Source organism: Spermophilus citellus, assembly GCF_964194105.1.
Source record: "Spermophilus citellus genome assembly, chromosome: 4".
Taxonomy (NCBI): Eukaryota; Metazoa; Chordata; class Mammalia; order Rodentia; family Sciuridae; genus Spermophilus; species Spermophilus citellus.
The window spans coordinates 68,729,323-68,744,587 of record NC_138185.1 but is presented as its reverse complement, the minus strand read 5'-3'; the positions used below and the strand labels follow the sequence as shown (position 1 = coordinate 68,744,587).

At 36.7% G+C, this 15,265-nt stretch overlaps 1 protein-coding gene across 1 annotated transcript in view; it reads left to right on the top strand.

Moving 5' to 3' along the window:
* Nucleotides 1–15,265, top strand: part of IQGAP1 (IQ motif containing GTPase activating protein 1) — a 105,379-nt gene that overhangs the window by 18,877 nt on the left and 71,237 nt on the right. The window lies entirely within an intron of this gene.

Here is a 15,265-nt window from a genome sequence, read left to right as displayed (position 1 = left end):
TTATAATTTGTTCAAGTTCAGTGCCTAGTACTTCCCCTTTCCCTCACCTCCTCCCCCACCCCTTCTCTTCCCTTTACTCTACTGGTCTTCTATTTATTTGTAGTTTCTTTCTAATTTGTTTTGAATCATGGTCTTGCTAAGTTGCCCAGGCTGGCCTAGAACTTTGAACCTTTCTCCCTCAGCCTTTCTGTACCATGGAGCTAGGCCCAATAGCAACTCTTATCACAGTGCTTTTCACAAAGTGGATGCTGAGGAATATGGTTCCGTTGAATTAGTACAAAGTTGTATGAAATGTGAGTATTGTGGTGGGTTAGAGAACTGCAGTAGTAAAGTGATAAGAACTTGGCATAATTTTATGATTATTTTTCTTCTTTGATTAGAATTGAGACCAGGAGTAGTATATGTTCTTTGAGAGAGAACGATGGTAATGTATAGGTGGTTCAAAATTTTTTTTCATAATGTTATCCTTTACATGATAATTTTCACACATATTTTCCCAATAGCTAATCCCATAGTTAATTCTATAAATTAATGTTTCAATAAATCTGTGTTTGTGAAACACTAATAACTCAATTATATTATTTTAAAACATTTTATAATGCCTCAATGAGCAATGATAAAACTAGTATTAAGAGCAAAAAATAAAAAGAGAGAGAATGATGGCTTATATCTCTCCAAGTTAGAGCACCATGCTTCAAAAATAAATTAGAAAATAATTCCACCCATATGTTGACATATTGCTGTTTTAGGAGGTAAAGAAATACCTGCCATAGGAAAATTTATAGAAAGTTTTGGGGAAAGAAGGGATTATTTCCAGGGGTAAATAATGGAAGATTTCATGGAGGAGGTGATTTTTGAAGGTAATATTTGAATTGATAAGCAATGTCTACTTTTATTAAATATACAACTCCATCCTTAGCTTCCTACAGTGATAAGGTCAATGGCTCATTGACCTAATTTTCTCTACAAACTTCTTCACATTTCGGCCCTAAAATATATATATCACAATTCATTTAACATGCCATCTTGGCCTCCTTCCCTCTAGCAGTGGGAGAAATCTCTTTCCTTTTAATACTCGGCTTTCTATTTGTGGTCCTTCTTGTCTTCTAGGGTTCTTTTTCCGGTGTGACTTGTTTGGCGGTTTCTTCTCAGCATGTAAACATTCTCATCCATTCAAGATATATACTCTGTTGGACTGAGATTGTGGCTCATTGGCAGAGCGCTTGCCTAGCATGTGTGAGGCACTGACTTCAATTCTCAGCACCACAAATAAATAAATAAAATAAAGGTCCATTGACAACTAAAAAGTGTTTTTTTTTTTTTTTTTAAGATATACTCTGTTAATTCTAAACTGTTCTTATTATTGACCCATGTCTTCCTTCAAGGAAAACTTCCTATATTCACTTCTTCATTCACATGGGTGTGACTCTTGTACCTTTCTTTCACTCAATGAAGTTTCTCACCCTGATCACTAATTGCTTTGTCCACTAATTGCTTTGTAGGACTTTTTCAGTGGTCAGTTAATAACTGCTGTACGTGCCACTCTTACAGCTTCACTCTGTGAAGTCTCCCTGACTCCCACTTTCTTTCTTTCTTTTTTTCTTTTTTTTTTTTTTCAGTGTGGGCAATGAACCCAGGACCTTGCACATGCTAGGCAAATGCTCTACCATTCAGTTACATCCCCAGCCCTATTTTCTTCCTTTAAGTGAATATCTTTTCAAAGTTTGAACTGTATATTGAAGTATTGACCTATGATGATAATTTAGTTAGTATTATTTCAAGAAACTTAACTGGATACTGGCCCTTACTCCAGCTCTGAGTTAAATGTTCCTCTCTTGTGTTCTATAACCCCCTCTATTTATCTTTATTATAATTTTTCATAGTGTAAGTGTCTTGTACATATTTTTTCTCCTAATATGCTGTTACCCTTGGAGGGCTCTGCCTAATACAGTCTAAGTAATGGATCTGAAATTAAATTTTTGATGTATACTTGCATGTCAAGGGATTCCCCTCAGGGCTCTAGCAGAGGATTGCCTTTGCAAAGACCTGGGTACCTGTCTTCCATTTTGTAGAGAACTTACCTCTTTTATAAGAGCTGCTCAAAATGACCAGTCTGGATCTGCAGAGACTTAGCTATCATCTAGATTTCAACAGTTTCTTTTTCCACATAGGATTAAAAGATCTTTCATGTTTTATGATGTATATTAAATGAGACAGAGATGGATAGGTAGACAGAATGGACATGGTAATGTTTTGCTAGACTCTAGATCTGTAAGTCTTGATCTGGGTGCAAATTGTTAATCCTATTAACTGTTAACATTTTAAAAACTTTATTGACCTAATTTGCATATCATAAAATTCAACTGTTTTTAATGTACAATTCACATTACCAAAGTCTAGTGATTAATAAGATCAGGGACCCTATTTATAAAAATTAATTTATTTATTTTACAGTAGAATGCATTTTGACATACTATATACAAATGGAGCACAACTTCTCCTTCCTCTGGCTGTACATGGTGCAGAGTCATTCCAGTAGTGTAATTATCCATGTATATAGGGTAATAATTTCTGTCTCATTCTATTGTTCAGGGACCCTATTGAAATTGGATAATAACTAGACATTAATTTTGGCAAGAAGACTTACCTTTACCTAATTCAGCTAGTAATGAAATGGTTTGCTCAGGGATGGGTCTTTATTAGGTGTAAATAAACAGAAGTTATATTACCTAAGAGAAGAAAGACTGTTTCTGGGATTTTGTTTGTTTTGATTTTTTTACTTATTCCTGTAGTTTTTTTAAAAAAATATTTTTAGTTGTAGATGGACATAATACATGTATTTTATTTATTTATTTATTTTTATGTGGTGCTGAGGATTGAACTAGTGCCTCACCAGTGCTAGGCTAGCGCTCTACCACAGAGCCACAACCCGTCCCCCTATAGCTTTTCAAATCTGTTTAATTGATACTTATAAATTTCTTTTTTTTTTTTGAAGTGAGAGAGGAGAGAGAGAGAGAGAGAGAATTTTTAATATTTATTTATTTATTTTTTTAGTTTTCGGCAGACACAACCTCTTTGTTGGTATGTGGTGCTGAGGATCGAACCCGGGCTGCACGCATGCCAGGCGAGTGCGCTACCACTTGAGCCACATCCCCAGCCCCCAGAAATTTCTTTTAAAATTGATGTTATTGAGAGTTTTCATTTTGCTAGATGGGTTGAAATAGAAGCTTTTATCTTTTCTTGCCTGAATTATTGCAGTACTTTCTTTAATGCCTCTTCTCCCCACTGGCTCCTCCTAATCCATACAGCTCAGAATGATCTTTTAACTCAAAGCTATGTGTTTCTTCCTGTTTCAAATCCCGCCCCCCAAAGGGTCTACACATTCTTCTTTGGAGTGACGTGTTCTCCTCTGTCACCACCATAAAGTCCCTCCAGGCCTAAATACCATTCTCTCTGGTATGATGAAGAATCATATGATGAAGAATGAGTATTCTGCATTTCTTCCTCTCAAGACTTGCACTTTGCACACAATATTGAAATCGCTAGCACCACCACCTCGGTGGTGCTCGGGTGTGTTAGTGGTTTAGTGGAGTCCCAATTGTGGGAGAAGACAGCCAAATTTGGGAGTTTTTTAGCATAGAGTAACCCTGACGTTGGGGGAAGGGTGAAAGCACTGAGGGATGGGTGTGGTAGCAGAGGAGCTGTTCCTGGAGGAACTGAATCTCAGTGGCTTGGAGAGTCAGTTCCGGCATTGGTATGTTCCGCTTCTGTATTGCAGAGCAGGGAAACCGCCGAAGTCATGTGCTCTGCAAAACTCGTTCAGCTGGTTTCCTCTTCACAGACCCCTAATTCAGATTCCCACCCTGTTCTTTTCTACATATGTCTTTGGCCTGGGCTTGTTTTAAGGCTTACCACGGTAGAGTTCTCAGTATAGTTATTTCTTTGTTTTGCTGAGGCAGAGTGGGTAGGGCCCTGTTTTTACTCCCTTTGAGAAATGTTATCAGCAGGACAAGGTAGACAGGTATTATGTAAATTTCTGTTTGTCAGACTCTAGAGGTAGATTTATTTCTGGGGATCTGGCACACACACACATGTATACATGCACATATATACGACTACCATTATTTAGAGCCTTCTGGTGCTTCACATATCATTTAATCCTTATAACTTTATGAAGTTAGGTGTTACCCTGGTACTGAATTACAGTCAGGAAATGGAAGGTTAGAGGGGTCAGTTAGATAACATGTCATTCTTGCTTATTTTTGTTTCCTTCCCTCTTTTCTCAGGGAAGAAGTAGGGGTATGTTTCTTTCTGTAGCAAGCTGCCACCTCTCTGCTCATCAGAACCTTCTTGTTGTCGTCGTCATCTTCTTTTTTTAAAAAATATTTTTAGTTGTAGATGGACACAATGCCTTTATTTTATTCACTATTTTTTTTTTTAATGTGGTGCTGAGGATTGAACCCAGTGACTCACATATGCTAGGCAAGCACTCTACCCCAGCCCTGTTTTTTATTCTTGTATTTTAGGTACCTCCTTTACTTATTCTTTTTTTACAGGCTGTACAAATATGTGCTTCTTCTACAGCCATTAAAAACAAAAACAGGGCTAGGATTGTGGCTCAGTGGTAGAGTGCTCGCCTAGCATGTTTGAGGCACTGAGTTCGATCCTCAGCACCACATAAATGTAAAATAAAGATATTGTGTCCACCTAAAACTAAAAAATAAATACTTAAAAAAAAAAAAAACACCTTCCCTTGGACATGCCACCATCTCAGACTAATCCATTCTCCATTCCCCTAATTTCTCTTCTTTTTTTTTTTTTTTTAAGGTCATATCTTTTATTAACTCATGCACAATTACTGGTCTTTTGGTTTGTTGAAACAATAAGCCAGACACTTTTCATAATAATGTGTGTCAAAGTGACTGGCCATAAAAACTCTATCAGCATTCTTCTGAAGGGTGCTCCTGACAAGGTGATTAATTTTGCAATTACCATCTTCCTTGTAGTGTTTTAGGATAGTCAGCTTAACCTTTTTTTCTCATATGCCCATTCTTGGGAGTGGTATAAGACTTTTTTCCTTTTTTTAGTGTTACCACGAAGTCTCAACATAAGGTAAAGAGTGGACTCCTTTTGAATGTTGTAGTGAGACAAAGTGCATCCATCTTCTAGTTTCCTGCCAGCAAAGATTAGCCTTTGCTGATGAGGAGGAATGCCTTTTATATCCTGGGTCTTGGCCTTTACATTTTCTATAGTATTTGAGAGTTAAGCCTTGAGCTCTCTTATTGGTCTTCTCAATAAGGGTGTGTACCCCACCTTCCACCCCAGTACTGGGGTTTAAATCCAAAGTCTTGTACATGCTAGGCAAGTCCTCTACCATGGAACTACATACCAGCCCTTTTTATTTTGAGACAAGATCTCACTAAATTGCCCAGGCTGGCCTCAAACTTGGAATCCTCCTGCCTCAGCCTCCTGAGCAGCTGCAATTATAGGAGTACATCACCAAACCCTGCTTCTCAGTAAGGTTTTTGTTTTTGTTGTTACTGGAGATTGAATAAGGGTGCTTTACCACTGAGCTTCATCCCCAGTCCTTTTTATGTATTATTATTTAAAAATTTTTGAGACAGAGTCTTGCTAAGTTACTTAGGGCTTTGCTAAATTGCTGAGACTGGCGTCAAACTTGTAATCCTCCTGCTGTAGCCTCTTGTGTGGTTGGAATTACAGATGTGCTTATCCCCGATGAGCTTTTTATGAAACTCTACATTGTGGTTGCAGTACTACTTCAGATGGCATACCAGAAAACTCTTCTTTCCTTCTTAAACTTGAAAAAGAAGACTACTTGCTCTCTCTCCTTCCTCACATCTAATTATTTTTCTACTTAGGATCACTTGTCTAGTTACTGTACTCTGATTCCTCCCTCATCACTCCACTGAGGCTCCCCTTACAGAGGTTACAGATGAACTTCCTATTTGCCATATCCTTTTTCTCATTTTATTTATTTTTCATATTTCTTCAGTTTTATTTAGAGGACCTGTGTGTATGTTGCTTCCTTGAAGCTAAGGCCATTTTATTTGCCACATTCTTTTCTTTCTGTTACCTGTCTTTCTGCAGCATTCAAAGATGATGACTGTCCTCCAGATTCTTGAAATTTTTTCCTTCCTTGATTGCCATTATGTGATTCTCCTCTGATTCTCATTTTACCTACCACAGTGACTTTCATCTATCAAATGTTGGTGTCTTTGAGACACAGTCTTTCGTCTTTGGTATTTTTCTCTTTAACTTGTTTCCCTGAGGAGCTCATCTCCTTTCCAGATTTGAAAATGGTGCCATTTTTCCAACTCAGGTTTTCCTCTTGAGTTTCACACTTGTATTTCCAACTGCCTGCAGGATGTTATTACCCAGATGTCTTTTTGACATTTCAAGCTGAATATGTTTCAGTCATGAATTTATCATCCTCTACTTCTGTGGGTGTCCCAGTCTTGTTCAATGGCATCATCTTCTTCTGTGGGTGTCCCAGTCTTGTTTAATGGCATTATCTTTTATTTAGTCATCCATGCCCCCAGCTACCAAGTCAGTTTTTAAAAATAAAACGTTTTCCTTTTCCTTATATAGAAATTTCTGTAATTTTGCTGTAGATGGTATGTGGTGCCAGATTTTTTTCTGGAAGTGTAAGAATGTGTGTTTTCCACACACACTGGATAATAAAGTATTCTTTTAAAAACCTTTGGTAATCTGATAGCTGAAAATAGTTATATTGTTATTTTAATTTGCATGTCTCTGATTAGTAGTAAGATTGAGACATTTTCATGTGATTATTTGTTTCTTCTTTTATGAGTTGTCTATTTGTTTCTAGACCATTTTTTCAAAGGAAATATTTGTGATTTTATTTGTCATTGGGTTTATTTTTTAGTATTTATTTATTTAATGAGTGGTGCTGGGAAGTGGACCCCAGGGCCTTGTGCCTGCTAGGCAAGTGCTCCACCACTAAGCCACATCCCCAGCCCTTGTCTTTTCATTTATTTTGAGTATTTAAAAATGTTTAAAAATACATATAAAAGTGTTTAAATATATATAGCCTACATATAAAGGTTATAGGAGTTTGTTAGCTCTTTATTGTATGTTGCCTCCCCCCGCTTCAGTTTCTTTCTTTTCCTCGCCTTTTATTTATTTATTTAATTATTATTATTATTTTTTTTTTGTGTGTGTGTGTGTGTGTGTGTGTGGTGATGAGAATTGAACCAGGGTCTACCTCACACTAGACAAGGGCTCTCTCACTGAGTTGCATCCCTAGCCCAGTTCTTTAAAAGTTTTAGTTTTTAAAACTTGCTTTAATTACAGGTGGAGAGGCAAAACCAGCCCTGGCAACTTAGTGAGGGCCTAAGCAACTTGCAAGACCTGTCTCTAAATAAAGTATAAAAAAGGGCTGGTGGGGTGGCTGGAGTTGTGGCTTGTCTAGCATGTGTGAGGTCCTTGATTTGATCCTCCGTGTCACATAAAAATAAATAAGTAAAGGTATTGTGTCCATCTACAACTAAAATAAATCGGCGGCAGTGGGGGAGGGGCGCTAGGGATGTGGCTCAGTGGTTAAGTGCCCTTGGGTTCAATCCCTGGTACCAACCCCCCCCCCCCCAAAAAATAAATAAATAAAACTTGCCTTACAGAAATTTAAATAGCCATTTTATTTATCTTTTTCTTTCTGATTTCCAGTGTTTAATAAATTTCTTTCCCACAACTATTCATATATACAAATACACACTTCTATTATATTTAAATCTCTAATCCACTTAGTGCTCATGTTAATTGCAAAATGTGAGATCAAGAGTTAGCTAAACCCCACACCTTTCCAGTTGTCTATGAAACCATTTTCCTCACTACCCTCCTTCTTTTCCACCTATCAGACCATCAGTTGGAGTGAATTCTAACTTTGTAATTGTTCCTTATCCTTTTTTTTGTCCCTGTAGTTGCCTCAAAGACCTTATTATTTTTTGAGTTTATGAAATAGTTGTATAATATTTCTCCTTTGAATCTGTCTTTCATGTTTCTGTCCTAGTTAAACTTCTAATTCTCAGATCTGACCAGGCCACTAATCTGGAAAACTTCTGGTGGTTCCTGCTACCTGCAGGATAAAATACTGATAGTCCAAATACATCTTCATATATCTTCACCTAGTGCCCTACTACATTGATTTGTCATTCCCAGAGTATGCTGTTTGATTTCACACGTTTTTGCTCTTTGTTTATGCTGTTATTGTCTTAGATGTCTCCTTTCCCTATTTTTTATCTAACTTGCAAAGTTGAGTTCAAATATCTTCTATTGTAACTAGTTATTTAAGCATCTCTGTTCCCAGTGAGTACATTCCTTGAAGATAAGGGACTGCTATTTAGCACATATCACTTCACTGATAAGTGTTGCCCCGAGGAGTCACAAATGTTTCCTGAGTGAATATGTGTCACTGGATTTTATTTTATTTTTTTGAGAATTGATTTAGAATATATATAAATAAACAAAACTTTATAAAAACAGACCAAATATAAAAGGAAAATAAGATTCTTAGATAATTATATTAAAGATAGGCTTTTGTTTAGGCACTCATTTTTCACACTAATTCTGTCAGCTCAACCTATTAATAGGTCTCTCTCTCTCTCTCTCTCTCTCTCTCTCTCTCTCTCTCTCTCTCTCTCCCCCCCCCCCCTTGGTAGAGTGAGGGTTGTCAATGTGGTCATATGCTGCACTGTGGGATACCTCAGGAACCCTCTTTTAGAGCTTGAGCTTTTGTTATTGAGCTTTCTGTAGGTGGTAGCTGTTAATATTTTTAAAGGAGATGGTGTATTATAGCAAATTGTATTGTTATATTATTATATGTAGTATTACATTATTATATATTATATTATTATATATAGTATTATATAAAAACAACCTAGGTTCGGGGATGAGCTTACTAGTTGAGTAATCTTGGACAGGTTATTTTATTTTTTGAACTCCAGTTATCTGTAAAATAAAAATGATACTACTACTTAAAAGGTTGTTGCAAAGATCAAGTGAGATAATGTGTATATGTAGCATTATATCTGCTATATGGTGTTAGATTTTTCCCCCCCAGTTTTGGGTTCAAACTCCGGATCACATGCTAGACAAGTGCTCTACCACTGAACTATGTATCTGCCCTTTTTATTTTATTTGGAGAACAGAGTCCCCCTAAGTGTACCAGGCTGACTTTACACTTTTGATCCTCCTACCTTAAGCTACCCTAGTAGCTGAAAGATATGTGCCACTGTGCTGGCTAAAAAAATTTTTTTTGTTTGAAGTTTTATTTATGTTGAAAATGAACTATTCAGATGTTGCTGTTTTCCTGTTCAGTAGTTGTTTCAGATCTGATATTACTTTAAAAATAATTTGCATTTTAGTTGGATTTGCTAAAACAGTTTTGGGGTTAAACTCAGGAGGAGAAATTGTTGTGAGAAGAACTAAGAACTCTACTCTCCACTTTATTCACAAGTATGAGTTTTGCACTAAGCTCTATTTCTGGCAGTGGCTGAGAGTCCTGTTCACATGTAAGTGTTTTGATGTCATCACTCTGTATGATATTCTAAGAAAATTTTCTGGAGGGGGCAGGTATTGGAAGTTGAACCCAGAGTTACTTTGCCACTGAGCTATTTCCCCAACCCTTTTTTTTTTTTTTTTAAATTTTAAGACAGGGTCTCACTCAGTTGCTTAATTCCTTCCTAAATTGCTGAGGCTGGCCTTGAACTTATGGTCCTCCTGCCTCAGCCTTTGGGTAGCTGGGATTAAGGTGTGTACCACAGAACCTGGCTACAAGTGAGGTTTTAATATAGAATTATAGCTGCTCTGTATTTGGAAAAAATAAGAATTTCTGTTGAGTGGAAAAGTCTAATAAAATAATTTAATCTGAGGATTTGTTTGTGATTCTGGAGTGTTTAGAATGAAGAAGGTGATAGTCCCCTTCCATTTTGGGCTGGTTGGACCATACTTGGAACTTTTGGTTCAGACAGAGAATGTTCAGAGATGAGTTAGAAAGACATGAGGATCAGGGAGTCATGTCCTGCAGTCCTGGTAGTACCAGATAAACTTTTTTTTTTTTTTTTTTGTACCAGGGATTGAACTCAGGGGCACTTGGTCACTGAACCACATCCCCAGCCCTATTTTGTATTTTATTTAGAGACAGGGTCTCACTGGGTTGCTTAGTGCCTTGCCATTGCTGAGGCTGGGTTTGAACTTGTGATCCTCCTGTCTCAGCCTCCCAAGCTGCTGGAATTGCAGGCATACACCACTATGACCTGCCCAGGTAAACTTTTGAGCATCAGGCACTGTTCTCAGTACATTGTTGTGTTCTCCTTAATCCTCCTAAATATTCTCTGGGGAAATGCTACTATTAGTTTTGAAGATTACTTGAAGGATCTGAAATTATTGTACTTGACAGAAGTGCCTGCATCATACAGGAGGAGGGACTGGATAAGTATTTTTTCAATAACCAATCAAGCACTGTACTACCTTCTGCTTTACTTGGAATGTTAATTTTCATCAGCAAAGTGTTTGGAAGGTGGTGTTATCCTCTTTTAACAAATGAAGAGATGGGTAGATGGCTTGCTGTCTTTGTAGGTGCCAGAGACAGAATATAAATCTAGGTCTTTCTAGGTTTATGGCCAGTGCTGGTCACATTATATCTTTGGTCCATATGTTATTAAAAAATGGGTTTTAATATGGTTATTAAAAAAAAAGTTGGATTGGCCAATGATTTTTTTTCTTTTTGTGGAGATATTGATTGATTGATTGATTGATTGTACCAGGGATTGAACTCAGCCCCCTGAGCCACATCCCCAGCTCTATTTTGTATTTTATTTAGAGACAGGGTCTCACTGAGTTTCTTAGTGCCTCACCTTGGCTGAGGCTGGCTTTGAATTCTTGATCCTCCTGCCTCAGCCTCCTGAGCCACTGGGATTATGGTGTGTACTACCATGCCCAGCTGAGATTTATTTTTAAATGTATTTATAAAACTGAATTAAATGCTTATGTTTTATAAGATGGTTTTGCATCTGAGTTAAGAATTGGTGGTATATTCATAATTAAGCTAAAATGCTTAAACCCCAGTAAGTGGACAGAATGTGGAGCAGCCTTTTTCTGCATGGGTTGTCTGAAAATTTGTTCCATTTAATCAACCCTGTGGAACGCAGCCTGTTAGGGACTTACCTTGATAAGGTAAGAACCACACTGGTATAGTGAGGAGGTTTTTAAAGGAGAAATCTGTCTTACTCCACCTTTGCAATTTAACTAGCAGGTAGCCTTGAATAAACTTCATTCTTGTTTGTAAATGAGATTGTGCAAATGAGGTACAGCTTTGGGGTAGGCTTTGGGGCAATAAAAAAGCACTTTTAAAAGTTAATAATTCGGGGCTGGGGATGTGGCTCAAGCGGTTAGCGTGCTCACCTGGCATGCGTGCGGACCGGGTTCGATCCTCAGCACCACATACAAACAAAGATATTGTGTCTGCCGAAAACTAAAAAATAAATATTAAAATTCTCTCTCTCTAAAAAGAAAGTTAATAATTCATATTTGTATGTATTTTTTAGTACTGGAAGGCCCACACACATGTGCTCTACCCCTCTTCCCCAGCTGAGTTATACTTCTTAGAGCCTCTCCTAAGGAATTAACTCTAAATATAGAAGAACATTGTACACAACGATATTCCTTGCAATATTGATTATTTAATGGTTCAAAACATTTGTGAATGACATAAATGGCCAACAAAGGGTGACTGATTATGCACTTGGTGGGATTTTCATGTAATTTAAAACTCTTCAGAAACTAGATAATATGGGAAATAGTCATACAATTTTGAGAAATGTTAAATAATTTTTAATGAGTATGTATTATATTTAAAAACAAAAATGAAGAAACAAAATCAAAGGGATTTACCCTAGAAGTGCATTTGGTTTCTGACTCTTATACTTTGTGATTATATGATTAAGTTAACATTGAAGTTATATAGTACAGCACCCTACTTTTTCTAAGTATTCCATCCTGATTTAACTTATTTTTATAAACAAGCCAGGTGGTACTCCATTGTGAGGCATTTTTACTGGAGGGTGAGCCACACTTGTGGTGACTTGGAGGCCACCTTCTGTATTTTGCCTGTTTATTCTAGCTTTCTTCCTCTGCTTATCTACTTCCATCAGGTCACAGTTCTGATCTGATTTTTATGTGATGTGCAAAGAATTCTACCTCTCTATAGAAAAGTTACAAGTCAAATTATTAATCTGATTGCTATAAAATAGCAATCAGATTAATAATTTTTTTCAGAAGAAATGACCTCCTTGTTTTTTAAAATTCTAATTATACATGATAGCAGAATGCATGTCAATTCATTGTACACAACTGGAGCACAACTTTTTCTCTGGATGTACACGATGTAGAGTCGTACCACATATGCAGTCATACATGTACCTAGGGTAATGATGTTCATCTCATTCCACCATCTTTCCTATTCCCATACCCCCTCTCCTTGGCTCTCTCCTCTTTGCCCAATCAAAATTGCTTCATTCTCCCCCTACGCCATGCCCCCCCCCCATCCATTAAGGGTCTGTATCTACTTATCAGCGAGAACATTCGCTTTTGTTTTTTTGGGATTGGCTTACTTCGCTTAGTATGATATTCTCCAACTCCATCTGTTTACTTGCAAATGCCATAATCTTATTCTGTTTTAGTGTTGAGTAATAGTCCATTGTGTATATGTATCACAGTTTCTTTATCCATTCATCTATTGAAGAGCATCTAGGTTGCTTACTTTTTTTTTTTTTTTAATTTTAATCTGATAATTTCAGAGAAGAACCTAACTACTTCCTACATCTCCAGCCCTTTTATTTTGAGACAGGATCTGTGTTGCTGAGGGTCTTGCTGGTAACTCTTTCTGGCACTGACTCAAGACAAAATATCTATTGTGTCTTTTACCATAGTCTTCCCTACATATTCTCATTTTGAGAAAAAAATAATTTTTTCTTTGTGTGTTTATATGCTGGAGGGCTGTTTTTGGCTTAGACTATCATTCAGATTAATAGGAACCTGGATTGTCCCCTGAGATGTGGGATTGCCAGCAGTTGTTTGCTAGAATGAATTTATCCATATCCTTTTTAGCAGTAAAATATTGGAAAGAAAATTATATGATACATGTCCTTGGATTACTGCTGTTTTTCTTACCAACAACTGCCATTGTTTTAATACTGCCCTTCTGGTCTTTAGGCTCTTGAAGAGGGATAGTTCAGATTTTGTAGCTGTTGCAAATTGTTATATAATTTAGTTACTCTGGCAGCTCCTCTGGAAAACTTGTTTCTTTTCCCTCCCCTTTCTGACTTTGGGTATAGGAAACAACTAGAAAAGTATCAGTTTATTCACAGGTCTATCCAGCCTTTATTAAAGTACCTACCAGTAGCCAGCTTCAGCAACTTAATGACACCTTATCTCAAAGTTAAAATGGTTGAGCCGGGTGGGGTGGAGGGTGTGGTGGTGCACACCTGTAATCCCAGCGGTTTGGGAGGCTGAAGCAGGAGGATCACAAGTTCAAAGCCAGCCTCAGTAGTGTAGCAAGGGCTTAAGCAACTTAATGAGACTCTGTCTCAAAATTTTTAAAAAGGGCTGGGGATGTGTCTCAGTGGTTAAGTGCCCCTAGGTTAAATCACAGTGTTTCAGGCAGTATACTAGCTGCCTTAAGGGTAAAATAGATTTGAAAATGAAATTGAGTAACTGTTCTATAGAATTTGAGAAAAGTATGGAAGTTGTTGCTTTTCTTTAAGATTCTGAACGTTTTTTTTTTTTTTTCAATTTGAAAAGGTAGAATTGATAAAGGAAATTGAATTCTGAATTTAAGTGTAACAACTTATAATAAAAGTTTGATGAATTCATATTCTATAGTCCTACAATTTATTAATACAAAGAATATGTAAAACATAAATGGAATAATAAATGCATTTACATGTTATTTGGCCTGTATTTCTATTGGCTCGTTGGTGTTTTACAAATTTTTGTGAAGGCGGAGATTATGACATGTTTAGATTTTTCTTCTCAGTTTTATTTGCTTTATAATTTAAAATTCTAGAGCTGGGGATATATGTGGCTCAGTGGTAGAGAGTGCTTGCTCCAGTCCCCAGCACTGCAAAAACAAAAACAAAAACAGGGAACATCTGTGTATCAGTAAACATTATAAATGTTTCATTTTTATGTGGCAGTAATTATTATTATTATTTTTTTTTTTGGTGGAGATTGAACCCAAGGCTTAGCACATGGTAGGCAAGCAAGCATTCTACCATTGAGCCACTTGAGTTTTTTTCATTTGGCTTTCAAAATTTTATTATAGTGGTCAAACAGACCAAAGTCAAAACACAGTGTTTTGGAAACATTTTTCCTAGTATGGTAAAGAATGTGAGGATAATATTAACCTTATAAAATTTGAGTGGAATTTTTTTTTAAAATTAGGGGTTTATTTATTTATTTATTTTAAAGTAGAATGCATTTTGACATGGAGTGCATAAATGGAGCACATTTCATTCCTCTGGCTATACATGGTTCAGAGTCACTCCACTATTATAATCATACCTGTATATAGGGTTTGTCTCTTTCTACTGTTCTTCCCATCCCCACAGCCCCACCCCTCACCTGACTCTCCTCTACACAAATCAAAGTTCCTTCATTCTTCCCTAAATTAGGAGTTCTTAATCTGGGTTTCATAAAGTCAATGAAATGTCTGAAATTATTTGTAAAATTTAAGTGTATGAACATTTTTCTGCAGAACAGTCTATAGCTTTCCTCAGATATTCATAGGATAATGTGGCTTAAAATGTGGTTTAAAACCATTGCTATAAAGGAATTTTAGTTACTTACATTTCTGTTGTTAGAAAATAGATAGGTATTGGGGCTGGGCTCAGTGGTAGAGCACCAGCTGTGGCTTAGTGGTAGAGCACTCGTCTGGCGTGCTTGGGACACCGAGTTCAATCCTCAGCACCACATAAAAATAAAATAGTAAAATAAAGATGTTGTGCCCACCTATAACTAAAAAATAAATATTAAAAAAAATAGATAGGTGTACCTAAACCTTCCTTTGTTTTATCTTAGGCTTTTCTGAATATTTGAGTGGAAAAGATAAAGTTTTATTTTCTTTCCTCTTTACAACCTTTTTTTTTTTTCTGCCTTTAAAATCACCTTCAAGAATTGTTTACTGCTTCCATAAGAATTTCTTTCGGTATTTTAGCTAATTGTCTGTTTT